This window comes from Dermacentor silvarum, chromosome 10 (genome assembly GCF_013339745.2).
Source record: "Dermacentor silvarum isolate Dsil-2018 chromosome 10, BIME_Dsil_1.4, whole genome shotgun sequence".
NCBI lineage: Eukaryota > Metazoa > Arthropoda > Arachnida > Ixodida > Ixodidae > Dermacentor > Dermacentor silvarum.
This window is the reverse complement of record NC_051163.1, coordinates 8,317,005-8,332,426: the sequence shown is the minus strand read 5'-3', so window position 1 is coordinate 8,332,426 and position 15,422 is coordinate 8,317,005. Positions and strand designations below refer to the sequence as shown.

General features: G+C 48.1%; 1 protein-coding gene across 1 annotated transcript in view; it reads right to left on the bottom strand.

Moving 5' to 3' along the window:
- The window catches only part of LOC119466591 (uncharacterized), a 156,185-nt gene that overhangs the window by 109,228 nt on the left and 31,535 nt on the right, over positions 1 to 15,422 (bottom strand). Inside the window, exon 2 of the mRNA XM_049657629.1 lies at positions 2,075 to 2,168. The gene's annotated coding sequence lies outside the window, so the exon portion shown is untranslated. The remainder of the gene's footprint in view (positions 1 to 2,074; positions 2,169 to 15,422) is intronic.

Here is a 15,422-nt window from a genome sequence, read left to right as displayed (position 1 = left end):
ACTCTGCGTCTCATACAGCTAATAACCTGATAACGGAAATTCATAAGCAACCGCGGAATTCCGCGAAAAAACGGAACATATAGCTTCTTCTTCTTACCCTTTTTATGTCATGCTTTTCTCTTTGTTCCAGATCGCTAAATTTTTGAAAGTAATCGCTACAATCGCGGTGCGAAAGGCAAACTGCGGTTTGAGCGCTTCTGTGCTCTTATGCTCGGCCGTCTGATAATGATGGTGGTGATCTAACGGCACCCCCTGACGTTTAGCTCAGCGGCGAAACCTAGCGGTCGCGACGTGACACACAAGTGCAAGCGTGGACGGGATTCCGAAAACTCCGGCGCGAAGCAATGCGCTGCGGCGCTCGCTGCATGGTCAGTCTTGCCCGAACTGTGATACCATTCAGTGTGCAGCTGATATGCACGTAGGTCGCGTACCCCCGTTAAAAAATTATAAACAAGAGAAATCAATAACGATATTCGGAAACGTTCTACGTAGTACGTATAAGAGCATTTCGTCATTGGTCTGTGTTCGAGCGTCCATAACTTATGGTAGCGATCGGCGCAATTACAAGACCGTCGCCGTGGAGGTAGCCACTCATGTCCAGCATTATAGTACGTAAGAAAAGTGTACACGGACTTGTATAGGTAAGGCGCTGTAAGGAGTTATTCGCTGTAAGGTACAAGCGCAGGCACGGGGTCAGTGTCACTGCAAGACTGTTGCGTTGAACCTTATGTAAATAGATGAAGAAGAAAACGAAAGAAACGATGCGCTTCTGGCTCCAGAAATCGGCCTCCTTCGAGCTTATCTCTGTGCAGGTAACCTTGACGGCTTTCTTGCCGTTCTCGTGGTCATCTCGCCGAGCGCGGAATGGCCGCACACATGGCCGAGCAGCTGGCTGCTCACGCGTCGGCGAGTAACGCAAACCGTGTCATTCGTTACGCTCGGTGTCGTGCGCCCGCATTTCAAACGCGCGCGCACTGATGGCAGCACGTGATGGACGCGGATTCCTTGGATCACGAAACATTCTGCGTGGAACCAGGTCCGGAGTGCTGGCTGCGAAAATTTCCGAGCGAGTATTCTCCCAGCGCACATGTGCCATCCGCAAGCACATCTGCTTTGTCAGTTTGCTCAAACATTTGCAGAAGCAATAGTAGTATGACCACTCAACTGACTTTTATATTTTCCCCTGTGCCCCTGATTGTGTGTCACTCGCATGCCTGCGTTCCATGAACTCTCTCTCACAAGTACATTTCTTTTAACTGTCTAGATGAAGCATATAATACTTTCTATGAATTACACAGATCGTGGGGACCTAAGGCGTTACACATTTAGACAACTGATCTCAACAGAGAGAAAAGCTTTAATGACAGTATACGAGAGGTTAGCCGAGCCATACACCTGGATGCAATGTGAATTTATACGATAGTGTGACCAATTGTATCAGTGATCAGTAGGCTACCTTCTTTGGATTCCTCTCTGCATCAGACGACAGCCCCTGAAGCCCGGAGCCCGAGACAGCCACATGTGTGTATACCTTAATCACGGCTTCGGGATGGAAGTGTCGTGAGTCATGATACAGTGGTTCCTCCCATTCGTGCGATAACTGCTGCTGCCACACGACAGAAGAACTCCGAGAAACACGCGCAGCGCTCTCGTTTATTATTCTTTTAACATCAACGTCGTTATACCTTGCCTTACTGCTATTACACGATGTCAGCAAATTATGCTCTGTGTTACGACAGACGTCCTGTATATATCGATGACGCCAGGTCTACCATATCCAGGTCAACCGTAGTATCAAATTAAGATAACTTGGTTCCCAACCTGCTCAATTCATTCCTTTTACGTGTGAAAAAAGTGGGCTAGAGTTTCTACGAGATCTAAATATGTTTCTCAGTACTCCTTTAATCGTATCTTAAACGCTGCAGTTTTATATATGAGCCCCGTTCCTCTTGCTTCTTGTGCCTCTCGCTGGCTAAAGGTTGCTATACCGTTGGTCAGTGAACATAATTAGTTCACTCTTTTACTTAACGGATGCGCAGCAGCCACGTAAACCTCGACGGGGAAGCTCACTCACCCGTTGAGAAGTGGTGCCAGTTCAGTGGGCGGGTCCTTGGTCCTGGTACACGAGCGTCTCCACCATGGAGCCCTTGAGGCTGCCGAACGACACTCTGCGCGAGAGAAAAAGGCCGCCGGTGTCAATTAAGGAGCGAACAGTAAACGCTGCCCTCTGTACTTTAATTACACGAAATCGGAGAAAAACTGTACAATTTGCGAAGTCGGTATAGTATTGTCAGGCCAGTTACCGTCGCACAATTACGTCGCTTCAAGTGCATCTTCTTCGCAGTAACAGGCCTGTTTTCAAGACCTGTTCTCCTCGTTCTCTCAATTGCCGCAGGCTCGGCGTTACGCGGGCAATTATGTTCGCCGAGGGATAGTATGAGACACTGGGATTGTCCTGGAGGGCCGGCCTAATTTGCTAATGAAAATTCTATCCGGATGAATAAGGCGTAAATTCATTTATTCTATTGTTGTTATCGGTAGGAGAAGGTTGTTGAACGCTGTAGACAGGTAATCTGTGGGGCAACGCGTGGCCACCTTGGCCGAACGGCCAAGGCGGACGGTTCCGAACCTACCTTCCGAGACTGTCGTGAAAGCCAAACGAAGCTCAGTTTTAACAACGCCTTTGTGAATACGCCCATCTTGTTTGCCACGGATAACAACGACAACAGCAGCAGCACACAAGCACGCGTACACACAAAAACGTAGAGCTAAACGAACATCTAAATGATCTATATATTTCATCAGAAGAAATCCTAAGTACCGGCCTTGCAGTTCCCGACGACGGCGTACTCAAACACTTTGTCTGCACCGTATTTGAGTATCCTTCCGGGCTTCCTGTACTGCCCTTCAAGCCGGCGCTTACGTAAGATTTATTTTGTCATCCAATACATCGCTTTACTGCACCTAATAAACAAGAGAGAGCTATAGAAGCATTTCATTTATGGAAAGGCAGAGAGGTCGACCTAAACTTGTGCGCTCTAACCGGCTACTCTGCACATGGCGGATGGCAAGGAATAGCGGTGCCACGAATGCTGGTCGTCCAACGCAGCCGCAGCATACCTAGCAATCGCAGTCTTCAGTACAGTCCTATGTTGCGCAGAAAATGCATCGTTGCCCGTACTGTTAGCGTATAGCACACCACCATGGTAAACGAATCAATAACAAATGTCAGTGTTCGGCCACCAGGGTCCTGACGAAAGCCAGCTATATAGGAAGCCAGCTCCTCTATACACCGGGCTGCCTCAGCCAGATGGTGTTTGCAGAAGCAACCCTCGGCGCAATACGCGCAACTAGTCGGCTCGCATCACTTCGACAGCTAGAACAAGTGTGCGCAGACCTTTCTTAAATAAACGGACGCGGCGGCGGCGCCCAAACAGGATGAGGAAGAAGAACCCGATCGCCGAAGCGCACCTACATTTACGTTAGCCTATAGGTCTCTTGCAGATTTTTTAGCAAGTCTCTCTCCTCTCTCTCTCTCTCTCTCTCTCTCTCTCTCTCTCTCTCTATATATATATATATATATATATATATATATATATATATATATATATATATATAGTCATAGCATAAGAAGCCAACAAACATAGACACCAAGGACAATATAGGGAAATTACTTGTACTCACTAATGGAATTAAAGAAATGATAAATTATTCGAAGTGAAAGTGGATGGAAAACGGCGCCGCGGTAGCTCAATTGGTAAGAGCATCACATGCGTAATGCGAAGACGTGGGATCGTTCCTCACCTGCGGCAAGTTTTTTCATCCTTGAGTGATATATAATGTGTGTGTGAACGAGAAAAGGGAACACAGGGGGGCTCAGTTTTTGTTAATCACGATCGTATAAAGCCAACAGGCAATGAAACTAAGGAAAGCTTTGGGGTATTTAGCTGTGGTTCAAACTGAACCGTAGAGAATAATGAAGAAAAGAGAAATGAAACTGGGGGAAAAGATAACTTGTCGTCGGTGGGTTCGGTCCCTACCGGCGACAAGGGGTGCGTTCTGCTGCTGCAATAATGTGGGCATTCCTCACCGCTTCACCGATACCCAGGTAGACACCCTCCGCGGTGGCTCAGTTAGCTAAGGCGTTGCGCTGCTGAGCACGAGATCGCGGGTTCGAATCCCGGTCGCGGCGGCCGCATTTCGTTGGATGCGAAATGCAAAAAAAAAAAAAAAAAAACCGTTTGCTTGCCTTGTAGAGTGCACGTTACAGAAGCCTAGGTGATCAAAATTAATCCTGAGCCCTGCACTACGGCGTGCCTCATAATCAAAACTGGTTTTGGCACGTAAAACCGCAGAAAAAAGAAGAAAATGATACCCAGGTAGAGTCCACTTTTGACAGTTTTCTCTTCGGGTCCAAAATTTTGGTTGCACTTTGGTCGACACCTCTATTGAAAGCATCGGGTTACTTTATGAGCTAGCTAGAGAGCTTCATTATTTTCCCAGTATAACGTCACGCCGGAAAAACAAGATATTATGATCAGAAGCGCAGACTGTTGGGCCAGTTGGTGCATCATGTAGTGGTCGTTGAACGGAATTACGTGCAAGAAGAGACGTCCGACAGACGCTCTGTCCTGTCCCCTTCGTCTCTTCCTGCGCGTAATTCCGCTCAACGACACAACAATATATTAGGACATGAGCGGAGCTGGCTCACGGCTCACTTGATCGAAGTCATACAGGAATTTATATAACGACCAAAGAAATACATAACAGAATTCAAAAAGCATTAGAGAAATCAGTAAATCAATATAGATTATGTTGCCTGTTAGTCAGGGGAAAGCATAAAATTAAAAAATGGAGGACGCTTAAGCTTCGCCTTTAAGAGAACGCGATAGCGTTATCGGGACCCGTTCACATCGCATCGTTCGCATACGGCAAGTAGGCTTCATTCCCTGCAACACTGAACGTGGGAAAGCCAGCTTACAAAGACCAAGCTTACACCGATCCCCTTAAAGTCGGCTTCACTTTTAAACTGAAATGCATTGCTCCAAATACGTTTTTTCAGGGGCAATATAAGTGGTCTTATATGAAAACGTGAAGGCCCTAGCACCTTTTCTTATTATTTTATTAATTGTTTTCTATTGCCCCAACGCGCGCAGGTCTGGTAGAAATGCTGGAAAAGGGGCTTGTGTTTGAGTTTCCTAGTAGCAGAATTAGGTTTTCTCGTACATTCAAATTACAATCCGACAGCGAATCCGACGCCAAATGGTAAAGTCGTACTTTACCATTTTTCTGACGAATTTCACTGTGAGAAAATCAATTTTTGTTCTCCATAACCTTGCACCACGTGGATGGCCTGTGCGGTTGATGTGGCTGGATGATTTTCTCCGCCACCCGCGATCACACGCCGGTTGTCGACGCCGGATTTTCTGCGACACGGGGGCCCTAAACGCTATCGCGTTAAAAATAATTTATTGTTATTAGTATTTGTTGTCTGATTATTCAGTCAGAGGCAAAATTCAGTTTGGACAACTTGAATACGTGGAGCGGTACCTTCTGACATTTCCGTTATCCCGCCTAAGCAGCGCAGGAACGCTCGGAGAAAGCGTTGACGTGGTCGCACGCTGCGATTGCTGATATGCGCGAGCAGCACTCTCTCGGGCAGGCCCGCGACAAGTGCAAGCCACGCACGCACACGTTGCTGAAGAGATCTCGGCACACGTAGACAGCGGGTCTATACTAAGCCTGGCAAGCGTCGAGTACGAGCCGCGTAAACAAGTCCGCAGGTCGCCGGCTTCCTTCCTGTCTGTACACAGCGACGACTGCGTTTGCGAGGCGTTCAGACAGCTCGCGTCGTTCCCCGTTATGCTATACGCTTCCTCATAGACCATTTTAGTCGCTGTCACTGTACACGGCGTGACATTAGATATCATGGCACCGCGAGGCCACTTGATGCATCCGTATACATGCCTCATCAGCCGCGGTGGCTTAGGTGATGGCGTCGTGCTGTTGAGCTCGAGGTCGCGGGTTCAATCTTGACCGCGCTGCGGCCGTATTCGATGTGGGCGGAATAAGCCTGGAATAAGCGTGAAAAATTAAATAATTTTTCTGACGTCTCCGGTACACGACCACATGACGCCAAAAGTTAATGAAGAAATGCATAGGGGTAATTACTCGTTTGAATTGAACTATGTGTAAATATTAAGCGGAAAGGAAGTGAAAGTGGACGAAAAAGCAGCTTGCTTCAGGTGGGAGCCGAAACCACGTCTTCTGCATCACGAGTGCAATGATCTACCAATTGAGCAGCCGCGACGGACGTGCTCCAATTCACTTTCTATGGTATTTATGCATGTGTACAAGATCGTATACCCTCGGAGTGTTAGCCGGATGTAGAACATATCTTGTCCTACAAAGAATGGACAAACACGGCGCTGACTTTCAATTGGTCTATTCTTTTCGAAACGGATGCTTTTATACAATTCACAGGATAACTACAATAAACGTGTAAAAAAAGAAAACCCCTATGAACTAAAATGAAAAACATGCAAGTGATATCAACAAAATCTGCGTCTCTTCAGCGTCCTTGTTTGCCGCATCATTGCGATAGCCGAATACATTAAGACACGGCCGTAGAACCCTTTGTTATATAGATGTGTTAAAGATAACTCCGCAACAAACTTGCGTTGATTGATCGATTTAGTTAGTTAGCTAGTTATTTAGCTGGTTGGTTGGTTAGTCTGTTGGTTAGTTGGTTGGTGGGTTGGTTGGTTGGTTGGTTAGTTAGTAGCTGGTTAGTTAGTAGGTTAGTTAGTTAGTTCTGTCTCTAAACCTGCTATGATGGAGGCTGCAGTGTGTGGGGCTCCGCATAAATCTTGATCATTTGGAGTTCTCTAACACCCCACCTAAACACAAGCACACGAGTGCCTTTGCTTTTCGATTCCATAGCCTAGTCGGATGAATGTTTCAGAACGTTATTTGAGTGCATGGCCTTCGATGCTAGCGTCTCCGGTCCTGTCGGCGAAAAGCGGGCATTCCTAACCATAGCCTTGAGACTATCCTAGCTTGCATTCTTCCATCAGCGTTACCAAATTTTGCTTAATCATTGAAGAAAACAGGTGCGTCACAACCATGAAAACTGTAAAGCCTTGGGAAACTCATTACGAACTTCTTGGGTGCTTTGTTGGTGAACGACTAGTCATACCACGAGCCGCAGTCAAAAATCAGCACAATTTGAGACGCGAACAGGAGATTACCGATTAGAACGCCTGTTACGCGTAATTGCATGAAAGTTCAACGCGTAAACTCTCCGCAGCCAGTTTCCAAGCACGACGTAATCCGAAGCGTACGTCTTGCAGTCTGAATCGGGCCACTATTACAAATGCACGCGAACCTGGAAACGAGACAACGCATTAAAGTATAGTTTCGGAATCGTTCGCGTTTGAATTTATGCTGACGGTATACAACTGCATTCCACTGAGTTTCCAACGGGTTTCAAAAGCCCGAGCATCCATCATTTCTAGTCTGGCGAATCGGATGGTTCGGATGCACATCTGCGTTCCCCGCTTAACTGTATGCGCGCACTAACGTAAACTGTTCGCGCGGTACATTTCCCGCAGATTGCACGGCTCGCCTGCAAACAGCGAACGCCGGACGGACTCCCCCCGGTAGCGCGTATAACAACGTAGGCAGAACGCTGGGACACCTGCCGAGCAGGGCTAACGTAAGTATACCGTCTCCCCAACCCGTACGCGCCTTTAACGACGGCGCAGCCAGCGGCGGCGCTCGGGAATGTGGCAACGCGAGGGGGCGTGGAGCGAGGGTGTGTGTTTGGTGCGCTTGTTTTGTACGTGCGGGCACGCGCGGTCTCCGGCCGCGATGACTCACGTGCGGCGAGTGTCTGGCGAGAATCCAGCCGCCGCCGCCGCGTTGGTGGCTCGTCGTGGCCGCCGCAGAGGTGCGTATTGCACGCGACGACACCTTCCGCCTCGTCGCAACGTCTCGATAGGACGGTGCAGCGCGGTGAAAAAGAAAAATTTTACCGCCCATGCACCCCGTACAGATGGTAAACCAGTGAAGATGAAATGTGCGGGCCCGGTATGAGCCACACGTGATTTCTTCGTTTCTTTCCTTCTTCGTTCTTTCTTTCTTTCTTTCTTTCTTTCTTTCTTTCTTTCTTTCTTTCTTTCTTTCTTTCTTTCTTTCTTGTCCCTTGCTCATACCCGCATATCCAAAGCGGGTATGCACCGCACGTGATTTTAATATCGTTAATCGTGACGTAACTTACGAGCATGGGACGTTATTGGTGTCATGACATATCAGTCATGTTAGTCATACATTCGTACCCTTCCATGCCAATTTCGGTATATACCAAGTGAACGAGACGCGAGTTTTTGACAGGTTTATTTCTGCCGGAGGGTTTCTGTGGTCGGACCAGGAGTGCTTCAGCTTAGGCATATGCAGCTTCGCTGTAAAAAAAAAAAAGAAAGCTCGAGTTCCCGTCAGCCAATCTGGAGAGCCCGGGCACAGCGCCTATTCGGTAGGAATTAAGGTGGACTGTCGATAGATGTGTCAAATGTACGAAACTTTAATCCGAGAAGCGAGAGAGAGAGTCAAGGTGGTAGGGGTGACGCTTTGTGCATTATGTAGTGATTCTTTATGATTACAAAGTAATTAAATATCGGATTATTGTGCAGACTGACACATTGCCTTTTCTTTTAACTTAAAGAATTCAATCACCACCTAAAAGTACAACCACACGCTAAATATTAGCTCCAGGCATTGCGAGAAAGGAAAAACTATTCTTTCTCCGTTACCGACGAAACGCAGCACGTCGAACATCCATCCCGTCAAACATGGTAAAAAATAAATTACACATGAATTACGGGGCTTCAAGTGCCCGAACAACGATCTCATTATGAGGCACGCCGTCTTGACCACCTGGGGTTCTTTAAGGTGCACCTAAATGTAAGTAGACGAGCGTTTTCGCATTTCGACCCACTCGAATGCGGCCACAGCGGTCGGGATCGAACCCGCGACCTCGAGCTCAGCGACGCAACGCCATAGCCGTTAAAGCTACCGTGTTAGAACATGGTAGTGCTTTCAGCAAAGTAGTTGTGCGTATCAATACTCGGAACATCGAAGTGAAACGGAAGCACGCAGAGCGTTCGATTTACCCGAGGTTCAATGTCCGTGTCGCTTTTTGTTTTCTTGCCACCACTGGGCAAGAAACAAGTATCGTACGCAAATGTGCACACACTGACCGAAGAAGACAGCAAGCATCAACACGTTCCTACATGTCAGCCAATCACAGGAGACGCATATTGGTAGCGTCGAACTTTCGCAAAAGGTGCAAAATCCGACGTCACGGGGATGCTGCCGTGACCGTTGCTGCAAGCGAGACGGATAACCATCCTCATATGCTCTATGACAGTCGAAATGAAGTTTACGACTTCTCGCTTCTAATAGCGTGGAACGCCCAAGTGAGCCAGCTAGCCGTATCAATGTTGGCGCCGTTACAAACTTCACTAACGCTAGTTTCGTGCAAAGGTGAGATCCAATCAGCGTGTTAGTCTGCTCTGTTAATATAGCGACAGCCAATTACATTTAGTTACGACTGGCTGCCTCCAGAACGTTCTGCAGCTTTCTCTTCTTGCCGACACCGATGTTGTACGCTAACTAAGCACTTTGTTCCTCTGTGAGTCACAACGCCCCCTCTATTAACAAACAAGGTTGTTTATGCCATAAGGGTGTTACGGAAGTTCTCATGGCGCAGACTTCATCCCAAGTAGTTGACCTTCGAAGGTAGCAGAGTGTTGTGCCAGGGGACGCCTGTACTACCTATCAGCGCGTGACCGGTGCCAATAGCTAGGTTTCAAACCGACGACCTCCTACGACAGAGGAGGGCATTCAATTACGAGGTTATAGTCTCTGACTGCGCACAATGCCCCTTCGCGACATTTGCAAACGCTCGAGGTCCATCGCCCAGTGCATGGCCACGCGTCGTCTGCTTTCGAGGACCATAAGCAGAATGCACCACGTAACACCAGATGCGTTGAGACGTGGTAAATTTTCCGTAATAAATTCAACACAATAACTTTCAGGTTTCTGTCATTCATGTGAAAGAAGGTAAAAAATCTGAACACCCGCCGTATTTTTTTACCGCCACACGTATCCACTTACGCGGGTAAGTTTAGGGCTTTGCCAGGCGCTTGACGTGGCACCAGATGTAGGTTTTACAGCGCAACAGCAGCAGCTACGAAGGTGAATACGTATTAGCCCCAAAGAAAGAGAAGACCCGTAAGAACAGGAAGGAGCGGCGCTGAAAGTCAACGAAGGTGCACGTAACCAAGATAAACGCAAAGCCTAAACAGACAGTTACCAATTGCTGTGCAAGCCATGGGGTACCATCATCTCCTGGGGATAGCTGTCACGGTGCCATTTCTTCATTTCTTATTCTTGCCGTTTACGTTCGTGTAGTTTGTTTTGTGGCGGTATATGAGGCAGATTCCGTTTTTCCAAGCTCAACAGTTTCAGAAACCTTAGCGAACTCATAAACAAAGCTTAGTTACTGAATTATTCAGCGTTGGCGGACTATTATTAGTGAATCATGTTTGGAAAACCGCAGGTGTAGGAGCTTACGTAAAGTAACGTAGCGCAAAAAACACAACAACATTTAAATAAACAACCAAGACTTCAGCGATTCCATCGACATTAACAACTGACACCACGTTCTCCTCAAGAACAACTTCTTTTCGACATATATAAGACAATGTCTTCTTCCGCTGTCTACCATTCCTTAAAAAATCGTTATAGAAATTACGTGGCGCTTCTATTCAGCGTTTATTACCCCAGTAGCGTTTCTGGTGTGATGCAATTTAATGTCATGTACAACTTTTGTAAGGTTTGCCTGTTGAGGCTCCCGAAATACATGCACAGACGCCTTCTAAGAGTTTCTGTGTCACGCAAGTGGTTTGCGCGTCCAACTCCGAATCCCATGTTGTCGCAGGGACATCAAATAAAATATTTATTTGACATTGTTGGTACACATGTCAGGAGCACAGACAAACAGCCACACAGAAATGGCTTGATTGGGCCTATGCCCTCTACCAAAGATGCGTGTAGTCAGAATAATAATAATAATAATAATAATAATAATAATAATAATAATAATAATAATAATAATAATAATAATAATAATAATAATAATAATAATAATAAAGTGTGGCAGCTTCACACCAGTGGTTCGAAGACTGGGCAAACAGCGAAGCTGGCGGCCCCACCTAGCTAAATCTTGGTTCGGCCAAGTTTTTGCGACGTTATGCTACGAGACTCGGCCACGTTTTGTGCAAGATAGCCCCGGAATCATCGATAGCCCAAGGAGCAACGAACACTCGGTCATTAAAGTAGCTGTACGCTCAAACGCTTTTGGACGGTTTCGCGGGCTCGTAACTCCGGACCTTCTGCGAATCACCGACTCGCTCTCTAGTAGTCATCTCACTCGCTCTCTAGTAGCAGCGCGGCGGCTATCGCGCCAGGCTTCCTCGCCGCGCTTCCTCTTCTTCGGCAGTGACGCTCTCCTCCGGCCGCCCCATCTTCGCGGCGATGTGCTCAACGCGGAGACGGCGGGGCTCTGGTGTCGCCGCGGCGGCGATCGCGGAGCTATATATCCCGTGGGTCGGCGCAGTGACGTCACGGCTTAGCTCCGTGTCTCCGCAGCCGCGGCAACCACTCCGCACGGCGCGGTCACGTCATAGCTCGGCAAAGCTAAAACGAAGCGATGTGGCGCGTGCCATGACGTCACGGCTCACGCAGCTGTGGCGAGGCTCGGCGCGGTCGGTGCAGCTGGGGCGAAGCGTTGCTAGGCGACGCACGGTGACGTCATCGCCAGGCGGAGGTTTTTCGGCGTACACTTTTTCTTTTTTATTGCGATAAAGACTTGCCGTTAAGGCATAATTCTTGATGTGTATATGTGTATTATATGTGTGCTGTGAGGCCTGTGTTGTGTATGAATTGAAGCAGTGTTTTGTGGAATCTGTTATCATGTATCCAGCGGTCATAGCTGGTTGTCACACTGTAGCGGAGGCCGGCTTGCAGTAGGAGACGCGAGCGTTCCGATTGTAAACCAGTACATGTCCATATTAGATGGTATGCATCTGCTTCCATCACAGGGACGGAGCAGTATGGACACGTAGCACCCAGTGGTAAATGCGACCAGTTCCACCTTGAGATCACAGCCGGTGTAAGGGCCACCCCGGCCCGAAGCCTCCTAAGCACAACTTCCTCCGCCCTAGTAAGGTGAAGGGGGAGGGAGCAGACACACGGGGGATAAGAGCGCGTGTGTCCTGCCGGAGAAAATTTTTACGGGCTCGGAGCGAGTTAAGGGGTTGAGGTGGGAGGGGAATAGACGGAAGGTCTGGATTAGGAGGGCAATGTGCCTGCTGGTCAGCAGCAATGTTGTGAGGGTTCGCTGCATGGCCTTGAATCCAGTGTACCTTGACGCAGGTAGCTGTTTTTCTATTCATCGTGTGTATTGTCTCGCAGATTTCCATCGCCTTGTCAACCTTCTTCAGTTCCTGAATAGCCGCTAAAGAATCAGTGAAGATATCTAGTTGTTTGATGGTAGGCAGCTTAGATGTCGCATCTTGCACAGCGTCGTGGATGGCTTGAAGTTCCATTACTAGAGCGCTGGCTTCCGTAGATAAATAGCGCTGGTGGCCGCTGATGAAATTATGCGTTGTACTGAGGAATGATGTCCTCCCGCCGTCTGGGAGAATAGCAGCATCCGTATAGACTGTGCAGGTGTCAGCACATGATGCATCGATGATATTGTGGTCGTCAATAATACCTGTTGTATCGCTGCGTCGTAACTTCGTTGGCTTATTAGTTGTGATGCTGGTGAATTCCCAGGGAGGCATTGGATAGGGCTGATTGTCAATACGAGAGCCGCGTTGAAAATGAGCATGTAACGCAGCGACAGCCGGAACAAGTTGCTTTTTTATTTCACGTGCTTTTTCACGTTGCGAAATTAGCTCTGCAATTGTGTTGAGCTGGGCATGTTCCTGTAACGTTGGTATCGGAGTGATGCGTGGTAGTGCTGTTATTGTACGCATAGCATCGCGATTAATCGTTTCTAACTGTGCCAACTGTGCCAAAGTTAGCCGTTGAAATTGTGCCTGATATAAATTCGTGGCTGCAAGACTGCACGTACCAGCCGTCGAGCTACGTCAGTACGAGCTCCAGCTGCTTTTGCTGCAATGCGACGAATAAGGTGAAGTGTTTTTGTCGAAGTCTGTCTGATTTTACGGAGCCAGTGTGCACCACCGCCGGAATGGTGAATATCGAGACCCAGTATGCGGACCTCCGAAGCCTCAGGGATTGTCACTGCGCCGATTTTAAATGTAAAGGGGCGCTGCGTGATTCTTGTGCGTCCTTTCTTGTTGGCCACCACAACATAGCTTGATTTTTGGGCGGAAATGTCCAACCCTGCTTTCCGAGCGGAGTTGTGCAGAACATCAAGGGCTTCTTGAATCTACACTTGGCGTACACTTGACGGACCATCCTCGAGCTCACAGGGGTGTGTGCCATTGCGGTGATCCCTTTCTGCACTAACTCCAGGATCCGCCTACAATTTTTGTTCGCACTACGCGGCCCAACCAAGAGCTTAAACAGCTCCGCTGTTAAAAAAAGCACACCTAAAGCAATTGGCAGTTGGCAGCAATTGGCAGCAATTGGTACTAAACATGCAAAGACCATAATTCTAAATCAAAATTGTGACAGCTCTGCATATAATAAATAGAAGAGCAAAAATGCTAACAGCTGTACAGTCTGACAGAACAATTTATAGTGGTACGAGAAACATGCTCCTTTGCTTCACATCACATGATACTGGTACCGCAAACAATAGCACACGGTAAAATGCAAGTTGAAACGTAAGTTCAACGGTGCAAAGTTGTCATGACTTCGAATTCCAACGACAGAGCAAGCTAGGTCTCGTTGTTCTTCGCCACATTGCGAGGGTGAAACTGAGTATGTGGCCTGACGAAACAATAACAGCGATGACTTGGACGAACAGTGCAAATGCCGTTTCAAGAATGTAACTGCCGTCACAGGAAAAGAAGGCTTTATAAGACAGCGCGCTATAGCGTTAGTATTTGGAGGCGAGAAAACACACTTTCAATGCAAATTTCGACCCTTGTAAAGTACTTCCAGGAGAGCTGGGTTGGCACAGCATTATGCAGCATATGTGGCTTGTATGCCCACTGACTATTTTGCCACAAAAGAACCTTCTAAGCACTGCGTGACAAAACTACATCAGATGGCAATAGATTTCGCCGCTGATTTTTGGGACTGATCGAGGTAGCGAAGCTGGTACTAGTCTTAGAGAGAGAGAGAAACAGAAAAGAGGAAAGGCAGGGAGGTTAACCAGATGCACGTCCCGTTTGCTACCCTGCACTCGGGAAAGGGTATATAGGGATGAAAAGGGAGAGGGAAGAAGACAACTAGACAAACTTGAAGGTGCGCACCGAGCCTATAAAGGGTCGCCAAGGCTTGTTGACTCGAAATACTGCAATGACGCTATCGTGACTTTTCTAGCATGCGAACGTACCTACAGCACTGACCGGCTTTATTTCTATAGACGCAATATGTGAACTAATCTTATCAGTAAAAAAGTTAATTTCATTATAACATTCGCGAAGGACCTTAATAAAGTTTTACCATACCATACCATACCATACCATTCGCGATTATCGCCAGGTTTTTCATCTACGCTGAGCCAGCAGAAAAATTATCGTTTTTTTCCCCCTCGAATTCCCATATTTAAAAGAATTTGCGAACATAGTGTCGCTAACAAACGCGGCACACGTATGTGGCGCCGAAATACGGTACTGCGTCCTTTCCTTTAGCGTTCACAACACTGCATACAAATAGGACTGCCGACAGAGTCCAAAGACGGCTGGAAAGAGAGGTGCCACGTGCGGCGCGGTTTCCATGCGAGGTGTAAGTTGCCCGCCCGCGGTTGTCTGTCCCATTGTACTCCGCGGCGCTGGGGGGCCCCATTTGAATGCACGGGTCGTCGCCAGGTGAGGCAAAGGCGAAGAAGATCCGCGTCAGTCAGCACCCGCCACGGCGCTACTACCCACCACCGCCACCAACAGAGGAGAGGCCTCCCCCGTCGCGTTCTTGGCGCATCGCGCATGCCTGCACTGAGAACCCGAGAAGGTATTTCCTTCGCTACGCGACGACGACACCGTCTGCGAGCCCGGCGGTGTGCGTGGGAATAGCTCGCTATGTGGTCTGCGCGAGACGTGAACGCACGTGATGCGTCGCGATCGTCGCTCGCCTTCCGCCGCGAGAAATAATCCGGCCGCATCTTTCGGCGAGAAAGACACAAGGTACAACGCGCGCTTTATGCATTAGGCATCAAG